This window comes from Callospermophilus lateralis, unplaced genomic scaffold, assembly GCF_048772815.1.
Source record: "Callospermophilus lateralis isolate mCalLat2 unplaced genomic scaffold, mCalLat2.hap1 Scaffold_73, whole genome shotgun sequence".
Taxonomy (NCBI): domain Eukaryota; kingdom Metazoa; phylum Chordata; class Mammalia; order Rodentia; family Sciuridae; genus Callospermophilus; species Callospermophilus lateralis.
The window spans coordinates 2,042,213-2,065,128 of NW_027515346.1; the positions used below are offsets into that span (position 1 = coordinate 2,042,213).

The 22,916-nt window shown below is 37.0% G+C and overlaps 1 pseudogene; it reads right to left on the reverse strand.

The window, feature by feature from the left end:
- The window catches only part of LOC143389380 (AT-rich interactive domain-containing protein 1B-like), a 112,245-nt pseudogene extending 91,485 nt beyond the window's left edge, over nt 1-20,760 (reverse strand).
- Between the last annotated feature and the right edge of the window lie 2,156 nt (nt 20,761-22,916).

Sequence of the window (22,916 nt, forward strand, 5' to 3'; positions counted from 1 at the left end):
AGCCAGACTTCAAGTAGTTATTTGATATCCTTGAGAGAGAGCCTCGCATCCAGTGCTCAGGGTTTACTTTGGAAGCTGACCGTCTGGCTTTCCGTAAGCAGCGTGCTAATCAGCCTTGGTGAAGTAGCCTGGTCTAGAGGAGAATTAGGAACAGATATTGAGGGAAACAAGCCCTGCTTTTCATAGTATTTTCTAAAAACTGATGAGGCCACACTATCTTCTACCAAGAGGGATGCTATGGTTTGTCCCCACCAAAATTCTTGTCGAAGTTTAATCTCTATTGTGAGATATTAAGATGTAGAATGAGGTGGCATCTTTAAGAGATGATTAGGTCAGAAGAGGTCTGAATTCATGGGTGGATTAAGCCCTTCATGGGTCAATGGGTTATCTTAAGAGTGGGTCTGTTGGAAAACCTGAGTTTGCTGTGTCCCTTCCCTGTGCCACTTTCTTCATGTGATGTCTTGTGTTATTTCAGTACTTTGATTAGATTTCCAAGCAGTAAGAAGTCCATAACTAGATGTGGTCCCTTGATCTTGAGCCTCCAGAACCTTAAGTTAAATAAACCTTTAATATATGTAGATTGGCTGGTCTGTAGTATACAGTTTTGCTACAAAATTGACCAAGACAAAGGAATTGGTCCATTCTGCAGAATGATTGCATTCAATGAAATAAAACCATACAAAATTTTCAATTGCATTTACCCTTAGGTCTCTATCATACATTTCAACATCAGATCCCTTCCTTGTACGGGTTTTCTTTCAAATTACAGCTTGTAGAGACTGAAGATTTGACTCCATCTAGAATTATCTTAAAATGAAGCCTTGGGCCTGACCTTGCACAAGTAGTTTTTCAGCTGTAGAAAAAGAGTGTTTATTAAATGAATTTCAGATCTAAGTGAAATAAGAGTTTCTAATATACAAACAAACTTTAAAAGACAAAAACACCTTTGGATCCAGCATTCTGGTGGCCCTCATAAATACTAACATGTAGAACTCTTTTCCCAGGGTGTGTTTAATATGTCAGTGGCAATATTCTCCTCAGAGAAGCACTAAGGCTTCACTGGGAAAGTAGAAGTTCCCTTAGAAAGAAAATCTTCTGATGAAGGTCTCACCCACCAATTCAAATCTTTTATGACAAAGCCTTGTGGAGGTACTGATATGCATATTGCTAGCTGATTCTGATCTGAATAGCTTTTTGAAAACTTTATTATACTTTACTCCTGACTGCAGAATTGATATGACCTCCACTGAAGTTTCTCCACTCAGTCAAGGTTAACAGTTTTGTCTACCTCCTGTTCACTGAGTCCCATGGTGTTCTGGGTAAGCAGGATCATTCTCTTCACGCAAAGCTTTTCTCTTTCATGGTGACTTCACCTCCACATAGGGAAAGTTCGCAGACCTGGCCACATATACTTTCATTTACTAAGATCTACGCATGTCTCATATTAACATTTTCCCTGATCCTACAGCTAATCTGTCCAAAAATTGATCAGCCTTAGGGATTTGACTATTGTGAGAGGAATAATAGAAATAAAAGAGAACATTCCTGTCATGGTAGAGTTTAGAATTTCATGGTCAATCAACATTACTTACTATACTTGACAAAATTTGAAACTGATTCAAGCACCATTCTATCCAAATCTAAAATAGGCTAGTTTAAGGATTGAGGACACAGCCCATGCTACCCACTCCACCCCACCCCCAAGGCCTAAAATATCTGCAATACCACCCACGAATATCACATTTAGGTAATTGTGGTCCGATATCACATTTGGGTCACTTTGGGTAAAAAATAGATAGCTGAATGAAACTGAGCCAATAAAAATCTCTCTCAAAACTGATTTCCAAAAGTTTTCCTTAAGCCCTTGAATGGGAATAACATGTAAGAAATAAGAGGCTGCTGAATGGATTACATGCTCAAAAGACATATCCATGAATATGGAACAAAGGAAGTGTGCATAGGAAAATGGAGAAGTGGAGAAAGAAGACAGAATAGTAGATCTGGTTCTCGAGGCTTCAAAATTCCAGCTGATATTGTTCCTTAGGTCCAGATGAAAGATCAGTCCTTATATTCTAGGAGATAGCTAGTAGTCATCCTCGTTTGCTAAGCTAGTCTAAGTATCTGAAGTTTTTACCCCAAAAAAGTACAGAGAAAACATAATGCTAAATGCTGTGGTTCAGAATAAGCTGTCAGACGTCTCCACAGCCTTCTGCAACACTGAAATATGGTTTCACAAGGGAAGAGAGAACTTTGTTAGGACTTATGGCATAAAGGAGCAAGGAATACTTAGCTATGATTTCTTCCTCTCTGAAGAGGGTATCACAGGTGCTTAGAACAGCATGATCTATGCAGAGAGGCAGGATCAGACTTAATACACGTGCAATGCCAAGGGAGCAACGTGATTCACACAGAGGGGTCATGCTGTGAGCCTTGGACACATCTGGCAAGTGCTACAGAAATATTTATTTTTGTGGATGACCATGATTCCTGCCCCTTGTGGTTATTGACTTCACAAGATCAATGATACTTCTAAATGGTGTCCTCTAAAAGGTCAAATAGCTCCTCAAAGAAATACTTGACTCTTAGGCTGGGAAAGGATAGTACTATAAGAAAGTACTAAGAAAAAATATATAAGGGTATGAGAATGACCAAGGTGACAGTTTGAAGTGTGATTACTAAAATAAATACATGGATGAATTATAAAGCACTGGGAGACTAGGAGCTTGTGTATTAGTACAGGTAAAAATTAGGTTAATAGAGGGTGGAGAAAGGAAAGCTCTTGTTTATTAATGCCAAATGTCAAGGACTAAGTCTAGAAGTAGTATTTGAGTTTGGAAGCCTTCATTTTGCAACCCTCATAGTAAAGTTAAGATTAGGCAAGAATTATCAGTGGATACTAAACCCAGGAAGGAATTTTGACTGAGAACTAGGATATTTGCATCATCTTAAAGGGACCTCTACCAAGTATTTATTACTTGTGATGGATGGGAAATAATTAATTATACAGTACAAATATAAGACAGTATTGAAACTCAATAATAAAAAGTTGTATTATCAGTAAAAGTAATATAGACATCATAAGCCCTTAGATGTGATCCCTTGAGAGAAGCATAACTCTGCCTACACAGTATTCTGGCACAGAATGCATATCCTAATTGAATGATGAGCCTGCATTAGAAAAACACAAAATGAGTAACAATTGATTAACAAGGGGAGAGGTCAACTCTATTTTTTCAAAGCATTAATGTTATAAACAACCACCAACACTGGCTGTGAAATGTTCCAGAGGAGAAGATGCTAAAAAGTGCTGAGAACTAAATGCAATACATGACTGTTTGGAGGGGGGGGGGTGACCTACAGTGTACTCTTTGGTTTAAATGACAAAATTGGAATACAAACAGTATGGGATAAAAAATATGGCACATTAAATTTACTGAAACTGATAACTGTATTGTGGTCATGTTAAAATCATATTTGAATTATAATTGTCCTTATCACGATTCTTACTATTCATTGAACACACACTGTGTTTAAAAGCTTTATGTTTTACTTTCTTCCTTCCTCACAAAGCCCCAATAGGGAGACAATCCAACAGGGATCTGTCCTTGTAAGGAGAATTTCCAGTGTGGATGTTTCTGGGATCTCAGCCAGCTGATTATCGAATCCAGACAAGTGAAAGCATTTCTGTTATAAAATGTGGTTTAATTCTGCTTAAAAACAAATTCTTTCCCTTAACAAACCTAAGCACATCAGGATGAACTTGGTGGAAACAATGGCAGGGGACTCAGGAAGATATACTTTGCTCTCATGTGAAGTGGGGATTGGAGAAGGGTCCAGAAATCAATGAATGATGATGTCTTTACTTGGTGACATGAGGAAAGAGGCAGTATAAGAAAGTCATGGTTAAAGTGAGGATAAACCATGAGGCGTGATTACCGAACTGGCCTGAGCACTAATCACATTTGTTGTTGCTCCTTGGGTAAGTCATTCTACTCTCAGGGCTGACTTTCTCGATAATGTGAAAACCAACCAACCAAACCACCACAACAAAAAACCACTATCTGTAGTTCCCTGCCACCCCACAGCACCGAGGATTGAAATACCCAGGGTCACTCTACTGCTTCTCTTGCCAAGCTACATCCCCAACCCTTTTTCGTTCTTCTTTTGAAACAGGCTTTCAAAGTTTCTGACACTGATTTCAAACTTGGAATCCTCCTGCCTCAGCCTCATGGGTAGCTGGGATTACAGGTATGGGTCACTACACCCAGTTTCCAGTGTGTTTCTTAACACAGGAATCACTATGGGTACTTTCCAAAGTAAGGTGGCACCAGGGAACAAAGCAGATCAATGAAATCACTCTCTACAGAGTGGAGTATGAGAAAATAAATTTATGCATGCATTGCTTATATATCTCATAATTTTGTGTTTATAAACATATATCTTTTTATATGACTCATGTGCATATCAATATCTGATTTGTTTCACTCCATATTAAGTAATTACATGTCCAATTTAACCACAATATTTTTTGTAGGTCATTCATTTATAATTGATGCACGTTATTCCCTTACATGAAGATATCATGTTTAAAAATTCCACTTATGGTAGATATGAACTATGTTTGTCCCCAAAATTCTCAACACTGAAACAGTACCACTGTAAATATTCTTGCACAGGTCATTTGGAAGATAAACACAGTCTTCTCTTGGGCATATACCTAATAGTAATATTGTCAAGTATAGGGTAAACTGTTTATTCACCTTAGTTGCTAGTACCAAAACATATTTCCAAGTAGTTGAATGAATTTTCCTCCTACCAGCAGTGTGTGACTTATCCACTTGTCACTATCTTTATCCACATTTATTACTGTCAACCATGATTTTTTTAACCTTCTAGCAAATGGAGAATGGTATTACATTGGTTTTTCTGTTACTTACTTATTTTGGAATCTTGTTGATAAGTGGAGGATTCAGCACCTTTATCATGCCTATGTGCACATGACTATCCTGCCTCTGAATTACTGAAAGTTCTCTCTCCCTTTTTAATACAAGTGTCAGCTTCTTGCAGATTTGTAGATTTTCTTCATCTATTCTAGATGTAAGACAGTTTCCAGATATATATGTTACAAATAGCTTTTCTGAAGCAGTCATTTGCTCTTTCATAATCTTAATCTATTAATGAACAAGTTTTTAAAAAATTTTAGTTGTAGATGACACAATACCTTTATTTTATTTACTTATTTTAATGTGGTGCTGAGGAATGAACTCAGTGCAAGGCAAGTGCTCTACCACTGAACCACAAAACCAGCCCCAAAGAACAACATCTTATTTGAATGGCTTCTATCAAAATTTAGGCTCTGCAGACAGCAGGCTCTGTAAGAGGCTAGCATACCTGATGTTTCAGAGATTACTCTTTGGATCAAAGCCATGGAAAGAAAGGGAACTAAGAGAAAAGTCAGGTAGCAATGCAGGCTTAGTCTCAACCAACCCTGGCAAGCTCTAGAGCATGTATATGCTCTTACAGTTGCCTCACACTGGACCAAAATGGCAGCATGTTACCAGGTAATGGTTGCAGCAGTCCCTGGAAGAGTAAGGCCTTGGGTAAAGTGGTTCTGCACCCAAGGCTATCCCTAAATCCAGAGGATGACTGATTTGTTGCAGCCCTCTCAGCATCTGAGGTAAAAAGTCCTTTCTTGAAAGGGTTCCAGTCCAATGCTTAAAATCATTTCTCTTTTATGGTTGGTGCTTTTTGTGTTGTAGTTAAGAAATTTCGCCCACTTGACTATGATTTTTATTTCTCTATGATTTCTTCCAGATGTTTGAAAATTTATCTTTCATATTTGGGTCTTATAATCTGTCAAAGTTTGGTACATGGTATGAGGAAAGGGTCAAAGTTCCTTCCTTTTCTAACATGAGGATCTAATCAAAACAGCCACTTATTAATATAGACTATTGTTTTCACACTGCATTTCAGTGGCTCATTTCATACTTAAACACATGACTAAGGCTGAGAATTAATAATCTAGATGCTTTTAAAGCTCTTTGTCAGGCCTAGGTTTTCTAGATACAAAATAATAATAATTAGAATGTGATTAAATGAAAATTATTGTTTAAACTGAAAGTGGTCAGTGATAATGATAGGAAATAAATAGATATTTTGGCAAACCTAATAAATTTGGAGAAACGTTTGTGAGGCTAACCCAAACCTAGTGAAATGGTACTTGAGTTTGAAGGAATAAAATAAAATTGATATTGAAAGACTTGATGGATGTGTGCAAAGTATTAAATATAGTAGAAGTGTTAGACATTGATGTGGGTACAATTCAAAGTCACTCCAGTCTAGTTAGAGACATTTAATTCACTACAGAAAAATTATTAAGTTTTTACTTTTAACATCAGAAAATGTTTCTTTGAGTAGTAATATTTTAATCAAGTACTTTAATAAACTTTGGAGGGTAAGGAATAGCATATGGGGAAATCAGGATTTAAGGTTGGAAGACACTTGAGAGAGGAGTTGGTCTGTGAGTGAAGTTTTGTCCTCCATCAAGCACCACCAAACTCTCTTCTCCACCCCTCCAAGCCGATCAAGTTTCCATCTCTGTTCATTCTCTCTTTCTCTATCGCTCTCTCCACATGTGTATGTGCATATGTATATGTGTGTCTTTTATAGATATTTCAATCCTGCCATTTTAAAGAGTCAATTAATGACTATTTCCTCCAGAAAACCATCTCTTGTCAGTCTACCTTATAACCCATCTCTGCATGTGTCCATCACAACATTGACCTTGTCAAATCCATAACCAGCTATATGTGAGCACTGCAAGGACACAGGCCAGGAATTATATACTCCTTCACTGTTGCATGGCCTGGATCATCTGGGTGACAGTAGGCCATCAATAACCTTTTTGTTGATCTGGACCATAATTTAACCAAGATAAATGAAATGGTATCATTCCCAACTCAAAAGCCTAAACTTGGACTTCACATATAATAGGTTCTCAATATTTTTTTTCTTAAAGAAAATAGGAAGTGAGTGTGAAAATTGAGGCCCTGTTCATCTTGATTTTAACATATTGTGTTTGTTAAATAGAGAATTGAGAGAAGCAGCCAAATTTTATTGTGGTACTAAGTCACAGGGGAGGTGGTTTGTCTTTAAATACCAAATCTTCATGCTTCTTGAGCAATAATATATAGATGAAGTAGGGCAGAATCTTAGTAAGTTTTGGGACTGACTTACTTTCCAGAAGATCATATTTCATAAAAATTTCATTTTTCTCAGAACCCCTGGTTTTGAGGAATGAGTTAGATGTGGTTGTCCATTTTAGCTCTCCAAGGGTCCAATGCATGAACAAGTCAGGTGACTTTTAAACAACGTGCTAACATGTAAGCCATATACTTGGAAGTGTTTCCTCTCCTTAAAAAAGAGAAAATATCCTTGTGACCTAGAAAAAGTTTAAGTGATCCTTCATTGCCATTAAATCAGTAGAGAAGCTAAGAACATTAATAGAAAATATGGCTCTTGGAGGATATTTCCAGTTGTTATTTGTGTTTTTGCCTTGACTATTACTAATTAGATTTTCCAATAGCCATTGAGTATGAGGTTTCTTAGAATTAAAGGCATAGCAAGATATAGAAAAGATATTGCTTTCTCCAGAGTTTTATGAAGCTGATATCAATCTTTTGTTTCATAAACTTCAGACTGGTTATTATCCTAAATGTAGGCTACAATGCGTTCAAAGTGACATTGACAGGAATACAAATAAGAGTGCTCACAGTGATTTGAACCACTGGGGCTGAGAAGGAATGGCTTCCCTTCAGTGCCTGGAGAATGGAATGAAGAAGTCATAAAGCAGCAAGCCTTTGAGGTAAATCCGAACTGAGTGACTCAGTGAGTAACTCCAAGGTACAGATTTTGCTGTTAGTTGTTTCCTAGTAAGAGGAGAAAGAGCAAAGGTTTACATTAACACTCAGAATATGGGCTTGGGGAAAATTAATTGAAAATGTCCAGATCCAAAATCAAGATACCTGGAGGTTCTGATCCAATTTCTGAGATTCAGGTGACCTTGGACAAGTCGCTCAAGTCCCTGGGCTTCAGAGACTTTTTGGTTCTGTTTTTTTCTGATGTGTAAAATAATAACACTGAAAAAAATAATTTCTAAAACCCTCCCAAAATGTATAGGTTTCTCTCAGCAAATCCTTAATACTGTGGCCAAACCTGACCACACCAGTTGACCATTCACAGTGTGGAAACAATAAAAAGTACATTATTATTATCACAGTTTTATAATGGAATAAACTGAAGCTAGCCTAGGTCAATGGTGTGTAACTGGCCATAGATCAATGAACGTTCTAGGTTCCACAACCCAATCATGAGCTTTTATGCACATAGTTGCAGAAATTTGGAAGCATTTGTTTCAGGACTCAATAAGAGATTATTTAAGCCAAGGCCTCCTTTTGTCCTCTGCTACACAAGGAATCTGCAGCCATGGGAGTTGGAAATGGTTACTAATATCTTATTTCCTGTGCCATGGCCTGCTAAATGCCCAACAAATACACGTTTCCAGGTCCTTCTTGAACACAGCTGAGTTGAAGGCATTGCCATCTCCAACACTGGTGTTTTTAGGTCATCCTGGGTTTTGTAGATCCCATCCAGCCAAAGCAGAGGAAAGAACCTGTGGGAGCAAGTGTGAGAGAGTCCTTGAACTCCATTTCTAGAAATAGCCTGCATCACTGTTTTCATTCCATGACTAACCCAAGGCTGTACCTAATGGTGAGGGTTGGGTCACATTCAGGGTAGTCCATAGTCTTTTTCCGCAGGGTCATCTACTTCCAGTCACTCATGCTTGTTTCAACATCAGGGAGTGAGGATGTCACATGACTTTGGAGAATTTCCCCCACTGCCTGCAGAATAAAAAGATAAAATCCCGAACTTGGCTTCCAGAACCTTCCATTGGCTGAACTTTCTTTGCTTTGTCAATCTTATGCACACAGCTATGAATTCTTTGTTCCTGTTTCATGGTCTCATGGATTCCTAACATCGTATATTTACTCAGACTATTTCCTTTGTCCACCTTGACATGTCTAAAATTGCCTTCTTTCTAACAACCAATCACTGGTTTATAACAACTAGATGGGATATTTCTCTCTCCTTCTCCTCCCACTCTAAACGTCTGTGGCCTTATTATTTCTCTCCTGTATTACAATAATTCCTGAACTTGCTTTAATGCTTATTAAATGCTGTATTCCTTCCTAGAACTTAGACTTCCATGGGACATAGGAGTTAGAGGTACATGACAAACTTATCTATATATCCAAGTTCCCAGAATCCCAAGTGACATGCTGATTAAATGTGTGTGCTTAACTACTGAAAACACAGTAAGATTATAATAAGTGCTTGGAAACATTTGTTGAGTTTTATGTTTGGTTAATTGATGCTTGAGGTTGCTTTTGCATTAAAATTCTTTCACTCCTTATTAATTGTTTAATTAACAGAGTACCAACTATATGTCATTTGATACTCTTATTAGTTTATTATTAATACTGCCACTAATTGTCATAAAATTAGTGGCTTAAAAAAAGAAAACTTATGTATAGTTCTGGAGGTCTATGGTCTATTTCACTGTATGAAATGGGTTTCACTCAACTAAAATCAAGGTATTATAAGGGCGATGGGTCTCCTGGAGTCTCCAGAGAATCCCATTTATTCATTCATTGCCTTTCCCAGCTTGTGAAAATTACCGGCATTGATTAGCATGTGGCATCTTCCTCTGTTTTTGCTCTATTTAATTATTTATTTTTTTGCAGGGGTGAGGGGTGTTAGAGGTGGGAGAGGAGTGGGAGGTAGTGATGGAACTCAGGGCCTTGCGGAGGATAGGCAAACGCTATACCATAGAGCTACGATCCACCGAGCCCCTATTCTTCTTCCATTTTAAACCAGCAGTATATTATCTTCCAAACTCTGTCTGATTTTGATCCACGTTTCCATCTTCACATCCCGTTACAAAATCCTTAATTGAATCATATGTGCAAACTCTCCCCTATGTAAGCAACATACTTTCACAGGTCTAGGGATTGGGATGTAGGTCTCCTTGTGGGCTGTTATTCTGTATGTATTGAATATCAAAAAATAAAATGCTGTGCCCTAGATGAGTATATGTATTCATATCTTTTACATAGAAAAAGATCATAATTTTTCTTTGTGAAAAGGAGAAAGTTGTGTTTTGGGATTTGAGATAGTTTTCCCTGTCTCTTTTGTATCACTAAAATAACTTTTGTTTGAACCTGATACATAAGAAATAAAATGAAATTAGGATGCATTTGTAAAGTGCCCAGATAAAGCCAAAAAAAGAAACCTTTTTCATTTTGATGCAGTAAAACCTTATTCAGTTGACTACTAAAATATACTTAATCATGGTACATTTATGAAGCTGTGAAATATTTACAAGCCAATGCCTCAGGCAGATGTCATATAGCATATTTGTTCCACAGTTCAGTAAATTATGGATACAAACACTCAAATTGATGCTTTTAAGCATGTTAGGGAAAACAAACCTTTCCTTAAAAGTTAGTTTTTGTTTGAAAAATTTTAGTTTTTCATTCTAAAACATGCTGTTTTCCAGACTCTTCTAAAATGACATAAATAATCCTCGCCTATAAAAATTTCTTTCAGAACATTTGGTCTTTTGATTGTATCATTTCTATACAGACTAGGTGATCAGCTGTCCTTTACTATATGAAGTTATACTATATATTTAATTATCTTGAAGAAATATAAAAATTATTTTTCTTAATATGATTTTCCCATAGGTATAAATGACTCTTCACTACTGTTTTGCTTTATCAAAAGTAGTTCTGGTTTCATGATTACTATGTAGTCTCTGGAAGACAGAAAATTATGAAAATAAGCACAAACACTTGAAAATCATACCAGAAAAGGAAAAAAATGAGTCAAAATGAGTCATATAAGAAAAGCAGTAGAGTGACATGTTTAGTTTAGATTTCAAAATGAATGTCTCAGGTGTCAAAGCCATTATGGAAGTAGCTTTCTTTTTTCTTCTTTCCTTCCTCCTTCTCCTCCTCCTTTGTCATATATATATATATATATATATATATATATATATATATATATATATATATTTGTGAGATAAAATGTGGCATTTATATGCATTATAAAACGTGTGAAAACCAAAAAAAGGTAATTCACATTTTCATTTCCTCAAATACTGTCATTTCCTTTTTTCAATTTTTATTAAAGAAATAGTATCACTTCTATGTGATGAGAACCTTCAAATTTTTTCCTCTAGTTATTTTGAAATCTAAAATTAATTGTTGAAGACTACAGTTGTCTCATTGTGCTATATGGCTATGCCACTCCCCAACCATTTTGTGGATCCATTGTTCATCTTCTCACTGCTCTCTCTCTTCCTTTCCCTTACTAGTCTCTAGTGACTTCTATTCTACTCTCTACTTCTATGGGGTCAAATTTGTTAGCTTCAAAAACGAGTGAGAAAATATTTGTCTTTCTATGTCTGGCTCATTTCACTTAACATAATATACTATAGTTCTATTCATGTTCACAAATGATAGGATTTCCTCCTTTTTCTTTCTAATTAATTATATATGTAATATATATATTACATATATAATAAATATTATATATGTAGTATTCCATTATACACACACACAAACACACACACACACATGCATTGCATAATTGCATAGTCAGAAGAAGGAAATTTATTTTTTTTAATTTTTGTTTTTATAGTTGTAGATGTACACAATCACTTTTTAAAAATTTTTATTTATTTTTATGTGGTGCTAAGGATTGAACCCAGTGACTTAGACATGCTAGGCAAGTGTTCTACCAGTGAGCCACAACCCAAGCCCCAAAGAAAATATTAATATTAATATTAATACAGTCTCTTTATTTTGGGGGGGGTACCAGGGATTGAACTCAGAAGCACTCAATCACTGAGCTACATCCCTAGCCCTATTTTGTATTTTATTTAGAGACAGGTCTCATAGAGTTGCTTAGCACCTTGCTTTTGTAGAGGCTAGCTTTAAACTCATGATCCTCCTGGGAACACAGAAAATTTTGAAAATAAACATGGCCACTGGTTACAGGTGTGTGCCACTGCACCTGGCTTATTTATTTTTCTCTATGCGCCAACCATCATGATAAACTGTCATATCTAATCCTAAAAGAAGAGATCATTTCAAGTTTATCTCACATTTATTCTTGCCGGATCAACCTCTTGTACTGGCCTTTTGATCTTCAGGGTTATAATCTCTTCAGAAAAAAATAACAAAGAAAAAAAATAATGAAGAAAAAGTCATCATTGTTGCTAGTTATTTGAAAAGATGCTGCTCATGTCAGTGGCCATTACTTGTTTCGTTCAGCTACAGCTGGAGACTTGGAGCTCAGAGGCCATCTGGTAGACAGCTTGGTGGCCTCATGGGCTGGACTAGCTTTACATTGTTTCTGTGCTCCAGATTCCTTCTATGATGGCCATTATTGAATGTGGGTCATTGTCATAAGAGGGCAGCTGGCTGACGGCTACCAACCCTACAGAATCTCTGAGCATGTGATTTGTTGAACAGAATGCAATAGCATTACTTTTTCAAAGGAAGAATTACCCATTTGCTCACTATCTGGGGCAATATTGCCAAAGATCCTCAATGCAGCTCTAAACGTCCAATTCATGAGACAGAACTATCTATTATATCATTGATAAATAAGACTCTTACCTACTTGTGATTTTTAATTACCTTCTCAGAGTTTATGAGATGGACGTTTGGATTATTATTTAGTTATGAGTACTCTCTATGTACCCACGGCTTTCTAATTAATATTTGAGCCTATTACTCTTAATTTCTGTCTTCCTAATTAAACTGAACACACTGTCTCCTGAGAATGGGGTCTCATTGTTTGCCAGCTCTAACATATTCATAAATCCAAACAGTTCATTAGTTTTTTCCTCACTCTTTCCTTCAGTTAAAAATTCTACCCAACCCCCAAGGTCAGCTTCCCTCAGAACCACATCTGTTGAGTCATTGCTGAATATTGCTCATCAGGTGGCTGTGAGGGCTGTCTCCTCTGAATTCACACATCCTTCGGTGTCTGTCTTATGAATTATGCCACGCATTGTCCTCTGTGACCTTCACCCACACATATTAGGTGTGCAGTTACACAAAGGCAAAGATTTTGGCTTCACAATGTATTTACTGCAGGGTGTCCTACCTGCCTACTACAATGGAGTTGACAAATTTCACAAGATCCTTAAATTGGAGGCAGGATCCTCGCACATGGCCTTGACTCTGAGAAAACACACTTCTTGATCTCTTAGCCACCAAGCGGATTATAAACCTGAACTCAAGGCTCTTCACTGAGGGAGGATTTTAGCTGAAAGGATTTCAATTCCACATGTTCAAATTGTGAAAATAGACAAAAATACAAGAAATGTATTAGTTACTGTATGTATATGAGGGATTTCTTTTTTCATCTCTTCTTTCTTTTCCAGCTGTCAGTGTGTTTGAGAGAGCCCCAATAGGAAAGGAGGAGTGCTTGCTTTAGTTGATTGTTTATTGGTTAGTGTATTTTATTATTTTCTTAAGAAAATCTTTAACTCCCTTGTAATATAGTTGTTTCAAAGAGCTAATATAAGGGTTGTGATGTGGACTTTCACATTTTACCATATGGAGAAAAATAGAAATTGTCTTCATCAACCAATCAACAAGGGTGTAATAAGCGTGGATTAATCTTAAATTAATCCACCCATTAACAAGGATATAATGGACAACTCTTTCCAGTACCAAGCCCTGTGATCAGTTTTAAAAATGCAATTATTTCTACAGCACTTACTATGTAAATGGTCATTTCTAGGCCCTTTATGTATATCACCCGGAAACTCAAACTTTTTAATATTCTAATATCACTTTGAGTTCAAGTCAATTATTGCTCCCGTTTTTGTAGAACAAACCAAGGTACAGGTAGGCCAGGTAACTCCCAGATGGCCATAAAGACAATTAATTGTAAAGTGAGCCATGAAATCTCACAAACCCGAGAATTCTGCTACATGACATTACAAAGCATCAGATCTTCCAGAATAAAGGAGACAAAATTACTTGTGATATATTTTAGAATTATCACTTCAAGGCATGAAAGAGAGAATGTAAAAAAAAAAAATAGGGGTGGGAAATCAGCATGACCTATGAAATGGGGAGGCCCCTTGACAGGTATCAATAATATGGACTTGAATGTGGTTTTGAAAATAAGGATTAGACCATCAGAGGGAAAGAGAACTTTATAGCAGGGAGAGAAAGAAAGCAAGATATAGGGGTTCAGGAAAGGCAGGAGCAGGGCCGAGCTTTGTGGCTAGTTAAGAGATGACCATGTAGAGGCCAAGGGCAGAGGGGACTGTCCAGGGTGAGTAGGGGAGCCCATATATGCTGTCATCACTGCCAACAGACCTAGGCTACTGTTTCATTCTTATTTAAATTTTATGTATTACATACATATATGATAAAATCGAACGCTTCAATTTTTAACACATTGTCACATGTGCTCCTTGCTCTATGTGCATGTGTTTATCCTCACATCTTTCTCCAGAACACATTTGTTCTCATTTGAGACACAAAATATCTGGAGATTAAGCAGAAGAGGTTTAATATAAAGAACTAACTAGAATGAAAGTACAGCTATAAGATACATGGAAATATCATGGGGTACCCAAAGAAGCACAACTTGGGAGGAGTTCAGAGTTCCTAGGAAAGGTGTGTCTCAGCTCCCCAGGAGCAGGCAAGGTCATGATCTAGCCAAGCTGAAGCTGGTCTGAAATGGCTGATCAAGCAATAGACCATCCTCTAGAGAGCTGGCCTGGATTGGAGGCCAACCGGGAGCCTGCAGGTCTGTGGCCACTGCGTGTGGGCCACCCAGTCTGTGGTGTTTTTTTATGGAAGACAAAGTTGACTAAGATGGAAATCTACTTTTGTGAAATATTATTAAAATTGTCTACATTTTATTTGGGTTGTTTGCCTTCTTATTGTTGATCTGTAGGCATTTTTAAAATATTATCAGTAGAAGTAATTTGCTTAATTTTTCAGGGTCTGAATTATCTAATTGTTTTCTTAATAGTCTCTATAATGATGTCCAAAGCATAATTCCTTTTCTCTCATGTGATTATGCTGTAAGCATTTTATACAAAGAATCTTTGTCCCATGTTAATTTTTGCAGGAACTTTTGATGACTATAAATTGCAGGGATTTGGAGTTTTTTTCCCACTTAATATCATTCCATTAGTTTAATTCCATAATTTTATAGCCTTATTCTTTTGGATAACAAATGAGCTGTCTTTGATTGTTTTTTAAATGAGGATTAAACCCAAGGACACTCTACCAATATGCTTCATCTCCCCGACATTTTTTTTTTTTTTTTTTGATTCAGGGTATCACTAATTTGTCTAAGCTGATCTTGAACTTGCAATCTTCCTTTCCCCAGGAGGTGATATTACACTCATGTGCCACTCCAACCCAGTTTCCATTTGGTTCTTAATAGTTTTCATTCATCTGATGCTAATCTCCATGTATTTATTTATTATTATCATATTTTTCTATAAATATTTTTATGTTTGTTGCTTTCTTGAGATTCTTTCTACTATTGCCAAGGTATTAATAATCTTGAGATTGTTTTCAATTAACTATTTCTCTCTTGACTATTTCTACAGTTATCCTGTTTCTTTGCATTCCTAATGAATTATTTAAAAATGTGCATCTATTACTTTCCTGTGAATATTGTTTTTCTATCTAGCCTCTAGAGGGTAGAAAATTTTTCCCTGCTTAGTAATTTCAAACTGACACTTTTTGCTATATTCCGTGAAGTTGAAGTTGTTCTCCTGATTAACTCAGAGATTAGCTAAGAACTTGAGAAAACTTTATATATATCCAAGGTTTACCCATTTGTGGCTTTCTTCTTTTTATATTGAAGTGGTTTTTTAATTTAATTAGTTATACAGGACAGTAGAATGCATTTATGTACTTTGATATATCATACATAGATGGGATATAATTTCTCATTTTTCTGAGTGTACATGTTGCAGAATCATAGTAATCATGTAGTCACATATATACATACAGTAATAATGTCTGTTTCCTTCTACTATCTGTCTTTCCTATCCCCACATCCCCTTCCCTTCCCTCTACCTCATCTAAGGTAATGCTATTTTTTTCCTAGTGCCCCTGCCTCATTGTGAATTAGCATCCACATATTAGAGAAAACATTTGGTTTTTGGTTTTGTGGAATTGGCTTATTTCGCTTAGCATGATATTCTCCAACTCCAGCTATTTACTGGCAAATGCCACAATTTAAATTGTACAGATTTATGACATACATGATGTTTTAAAATATGTATAATTGTAAAGTGGCTAAATTAATAGCATCTGTATAACCTCATGTATTTTTCAGGTATGATATATTTTGTTTTGTTGTTGTTTTTTGTTTTGGATACTGAGGATTGAACTCAGGGCACTCGAACACTGAGCCACATGCCCAACTCAATTTTGTATTTTATTTAGAGACAGGACTGCCTTGCTTTTGCTGAGGCTGGCTTTGAACTCGATCCTCCTGCCTCAGCATCCAGATCTGCTTTATTACAGGCTTGCACCCCAGTGTCTGCCTTGGGTTTTTTTGTTTGTTTGTTTGTTTAGTTTGTTTGTTTGTTTGTTTTTCTAATTATTAATACATGACAGTAAATTGCATTTTGACAAATCATACATGAATGGAGTATAATTTCTCATTCTTCTGGTTGTACATGGTGTAGAATCACACTTGTCATGTGGTCATATATGCAAGTAGAGTATTCAACTATCCTTCCTATCTGTATACCCTTCCTCTCCATCCCCCTTCTCTGCCAAATCCAAAATACCCCTGTTCTTCCCTAGCATGCCCCCAACAACCATTGTGAATTAGCATCCACATATCAGAGAAAACATTCAACCTTTGGGTTTGGGAGAGGGGCTCATTACCTTTAGCATGATATTCTCCAGCTCCATCCATTTACCAGCAAAACAGAACTAATGTGTGGCTCTTTGCTAGATTTTTAATTTCCTTTCTGCTAAATGAAACCTGTATTTGTTTCTTCTGAGTGCTGTGAGACCCTACCATGTCACAGTGTCTTTAAACAACAGAAATTTATTTTACCACAATTCTAGAACTTATAAATCCAAAATCAGTTTCATGGCGATAAGGGCAAGGGATTGGCAGGGTGATGTTACTGAAAGCATTTCTTGCCTCTTCCAATTTTTGGTGACAGCCAGAAATCCTGGGCTTATGGCTGCATCAGCCTATTCAAGTTCACCATCTTCAAGTCTCTTTATGTTCTACCTTCATTTCACCTTTTTCTCTATGTCGACATCAAATATCTTTCTATTTTTGTCTTATACAGATACCTTTACTTGCATTTAAGGTTCACCCTGACAACACAGAATAATCTCTATGACTCAAGATCCTAAATAGTTTAAAGTCCCTTCTTTGTCATTTATGACACATTCACAGGTTCCAGGGATTAGGTATAGACCTCATGGTAGGAGCATTAATGAGGTGCCATCCTATCCCTCTTGAGTTTCTTCCAGTCTCTGGTTTTTCAAGTCACTAGGGTTGGATTTTAAACTTCAATTTTATGTCCCCTAAATCATGTCCCACAATATAAAGGATGTCAATATGTAAACACAACTATGATCCAGAGTAGTTTCCTTCCCCCTGGCACACAAAGATCTATTCCCTCCAGTACCCTTTCACTTTCTGCCTGACTTCAGTTACTCTTCAGTGTATAATAAACCATCTGATAATTGAGTTATCTAAAATAGCAATGATTTACTTCTTTAATTATTTATTGTTGTTTCCCATTCTGGTGGTTTTACTGGGCAGTATTTCTGAAGATCTCCATGGGGTTCACATATGCAATGAAGTCAGGTAGCACTTGAAAGATTATGAGGTCTAAAATGACCTCATTCCCCATCCATCACTGTGTTCCCTGGTGGCAAGGATGCCTCGGTTCTGTTCCACAAAGCCTCTCATTGTCCAGTAGAACAGACCAGCTTCCATTTATCATGCTGGTCTGGAGCAACATAACAGGAAAAGCACAATGTGTCTTTGTCAAACCTTGTTTGCCGATGGCCCCATGCCCAAAGTAGGCTACATATCCAACCCTGAGTAAAAAGACTCTAGAAATCCTCAAAATATACCCACTGGATTTTGGATTATAGAGGTGACTGAGTGATGACCTAGAAAGGTCAGTGTTATTCAAAGAAGTTCACTGTTACTCTCAGTTCCTCCAGAAATGAAAAGCTGCAAATGCCTCTCAGGCCACAGGGAGAACCACCAGTGTCATTCCGGAGGCAGAAAAGAGTGAGGGGAGGAGTAGGCTCAGCCTTATTTGGAATTTCTTTGAGAAAGACAAGGCAGAAAAGGGTCAAAAAAGGGTGTTTTATTCAGTTTTTTTCACTGTTGTGATTAAAGACCTGACAAAAACAATTTTAGAAGAAGAAAAGTTTTTTCGGGGGTTCATGGTTTCAGAGGTCTCAGTCCATAGATGGCTGGCTCCATTGCTCTAGGACTGAGGTGAGGCAGAACATCATGGAAGAAGAGAATGGCAGAGAAAAGCAGCTAAGGAAATGGCGCCAGGAAATAGAGAACTCCTCTCCATAAGGATAAATATAAGTCCCAAAGGCACACTCCCAGTGATCTACCTCCTGTAGTTGCACCCTACCTGCCTATAGTTACCAGCCAGCTAATCCATTCAAGTAGATTAATGCCCTAATTATTTTAAGGCATTAAAATAATGCCTTAAAATAACCAATCATCTCACATTTGAACTTTATTGCATGGTCTCATGAATGAGGTTTTTGGAGAATCTTGTATCTAAACAATAAGAGTAGGTTAGTTTGAACAACTCCAGTAGGTCTTAGGACATAGGGTCTGTCCCTAGTTATCTGAAACCTGGTCATGAGTTTGAGTTAGGGAAGGGGAAATAATTGACTTCCTATGTGAGATAGACAAAAGAAGTGATTGGGAGGAGGTCTCCATACTGATGGGTTTGCATATGAAAAATGAGCTCACTGACCAGTAATTTACTGACTCCAGAAATTAGCTAGATCAGAGAGGAGTGGTCTTTCCCCAGCCAGCAAGGCCCCCAAAGGGGGCCTATTTTTCCCTAAAAGTGGTAATAGTGATAGTTAATATCTACTGAGCTGTTACTATGAGTCAGGCATGATGTACCTTGTTCATCATGAATTAGAAAGAATGATTCCTGCTAATTCTCTTATAAATCTTATAAATAGTACTGTAATCTCCACTTGTCAGATAAATAAAACAGAATTATAACAGAGTTTTTTTTTAATCTCAAAAGCAGAATGTGGAGTTGGTCATTTTTGTCAGTGCAAAACATATTATTGTTATTGGTCTTGGAATAAATGCAAGTATTTATATAAGAGGAATTTACTAATTTGGGATTGCTCTAGTATCTTGTTATCAGGCCCTTAAAAATCATCAGAACAAAATATGGCTTAGAAAAAATGGTAAACAGGGACAACTTATTAATAATTTTTGCTGAAATTCTGATTTTAATCTCTGTGACTCAAAAGTCTATCTCTGAACCACCAGACTGTGTTTTCCTAAATCGTGTGACATGAATAACATTTCCTACCATTGCTCACTCTGTGTACTGTGCCTTCTGTCAAAGAAGGTGCACAGTCCCTTAATTAAATAACTCCAACTCAACTTCAAATTCCTCTTCCCCTTCTTTACTGTGTAAAAATAGTAAGAATTTCTCAGTCATTGACAGGCTTTCAAGAAACCAAATGAAAACATAAATTGTGTGAACAGTACATAAAATGATTCTTCTAGATTACTTATTATTTGTCTCTGCCTACATTCCTCTGTAATTCTCCCATAAAAAATAATGTTCATATGCTTTATTATACACATCGTCCTGTAAGGCAAAACTGGTAGGAAGGAAAAGCATTTCTGAGTATTTGATCTTATTTTTAGGAAACTGTGTATCTCATTATATATCCTCCTCTTTTAAACAGTGACTCCATGAAGCAGTGGTCCCCAGTGTGCTAATCCACATTCCCTGAATGCTCTGGTAGCTGTCCCAGGAATAACTCCCAAGTACTTCCAGTGCTAGAGAAAAAGAGAAGTGAGCACAACTGTCTTATTAGCACGGAAGCTCAAGTCTGCAAAAAAAAAAAAAAAAATCTTGAGAAACGTTATCTTTCTGTCAATTTTACACTCTAAGGTGGTCAGCAGCATCTTCTTATCATGAGAACCATATGTTATCATTTGGACAAGAAATGTTCCCCAAAGACTCATGTTCTGAAGGCTTGGTCCCCAGGGCAACAATATTCAGAGGTGGAGCTTATAGGAAGGGATTGAATCATCAGGCATCTGGCCTCATTAGTGGATAAATCAATTGACGGTTAAGTGGATTTCTGTTCAGCTCTCAGTGGATTAATCCTCCCTTCACCAGAAAGCTGTGGAAAATGTAGAAGGTAGAAACTGGATGAAGGAAGTGGGTTGCTGGGGGCATGCCTTGGGAAGGTGTTGCTTGTCTCAGCCCCTTTCTTTCCCTGGCTCTCACGCTCTGCTTTCTGACTGCCAGGGGCTGAGCAGCATTCCTCTGCTAGGCCCTTCCACTTGGGTTTTCTCACTCACATTGCGCCCAAAGCAGTGGAGCCGGCCACCATGGACTGAAGCCTCCGAGACCATGAGCCAAAATAGATCTTTCTGAAAGAAACAGTAAGAAAACAGGAATATTCACATATTTTATAAGTCAAAGTATTGAGAGCACTAAACAAATATAATTCTAACATCATATCATAGAAATATTCAAAAGCCTTCAGAACTAATTATATTCTTTAAAAAATTAACAACTTCCAGTCACCATCATCAATCCCTGAGATCAGAAAATCCTCAGATTGACTAAATCAAAGAACTTTTGAGAGAAATTCTAAGGCATCAAAATAAAAGCGTTTGCTGCCACATTTTATTTTTCTAGCCTAGAAGTTACAGGAGTACCTTGTTGATAAAAATATTGGTTTTGTGGCTAAAAGTTTTTGAAGTCACAGATTCAAGGGTACAAAGGAGACCCTGCTGTGCCAATATTCTGGAGAATACTTCAGATTTTCAAAGTTTAGGAATACAGGAGATTTTATAGTAAAACATAGCATCACATAAAATGTAAATGAATTAGCTAAGCCATTTTTATTTAGAGAAGATTATATATACATAATCTAAGATGTTAGAGAATTAGATAAATATAATATTATTAGTAGGTATTTGTTTCTTTTAACAATGTAAGTAACAAGTCATCGTATCCTGATCTTTGGAAATATTTCTCTACTTCAGTTTGTAAAGTAGGGAAAGGCCATAAAATCCTTTGCAAACATATATCCATTTAAGTGCCAGTCAGGTTCCAACCAGAAGACAGAACAACATCATTTTAATGAAGAGGATTTAATAGAATGCATTGTTAACCAGGTATTAGAGAATGGAAAACAAAAATAAAATGATGAATTTGAAGTGTCACAAAGAAAATAACAGAGTAGACAATCGCAATTGTGATTACTCTCCCTAGGAATGGATTGAACACGAAGAAGGAGCTGGGATTCCTGAAAGCGCTGGTTGGGAGAAGTAGCTACAGAGAGGTGAAACTCAGATCTTTGAGAAGGACCTGTCTCCTGGCTCAGAAACTCAGAGGAACTCCTGCAGAGCCAAGCCTGAGACCACAGATGAGAATTTGCTGCTAGAATATTGGTGGTAGCTAAGGAGCAAGGAGGTCAACTACTAAGGAGCTGAAATTCAAGTACAAAGGAGAACATAGTGCACAGCTGATGTTACCCTAGCCTCCTGGGTTTCTCAGTAGAAGGGTCAGAGTAGCACACTAAGATGAGTATAAACTGCCAATAATGTACCAAAACGGCCCACTAAGCACTGTGCCTCCCGTTTAATAGTAATAATGCATGATAAAGCAACTCATTCTTCCCTTTAGAAAGGCAAGCGCAATGTACTTCAGACCACTAAATCTTGAAAGTTTTCACAATGATGGTACACCACTGTATTTTTATAAAGTTCATCTCCCACCATCTGGCTTGCAAGGATCTAACTAAAGCAACTGATATAATTGACATTTTCTAATCCTATCTTATGGTCCAAAAGGCACAATGTGAGCAGTACAGAGTGGACATTATTAAGATAGTCATGATTTCTGCAGACTATATTGTGAGTTATGGCAAAAGATTTATTGTTTCCATGAGGCAAGTTTGTGAGGAAGAGATGAAGGGTAATATCAAAGTTATTTGGGTGTGAACTGACTTTTGCAATTGTCATAGGTATGTTGCATTGTTGTTTTATTATTCTGCTAAGTGAAGGAAAGTTCTAATGGCTTCCATCTGACCTATCCTTTGAAAATAAAGTGGTCAATCTATGGATTCAAGATACCACATGTGGGTTGTGGTGGTTTTCAAACTTGTCTACTACAATTACTCCCTCAGGAAGTAGGGAATATACAGAGTGTATTGATAAAACTACTGGGAATACTGTCATTCAAACTTCAGCTAGTGTTCCATTTTTTATTATTTAAATTCCATGGGGCTCAGCAGTAGAGCGCTTGTCTCCCATGTGTGAGGCCTTGGGTTCATTCCTCAGCACCACATAAAAGTAAATAAACAAAATATAGATACTGCATTCATGTGTAACTAAAGAATTATTTTTAAAAAACTTCATTGGGGTACAGTGCCACATTATGGATCCTCAGAAATTATTGTCAGATCAAATATAATCTGATACTGACCTTGATAAGGGCCAAGTATTTTGATTTTCCCTTATTATAAAGGTACTATGTGCTCTTTGGGAAAGGCTTAGGT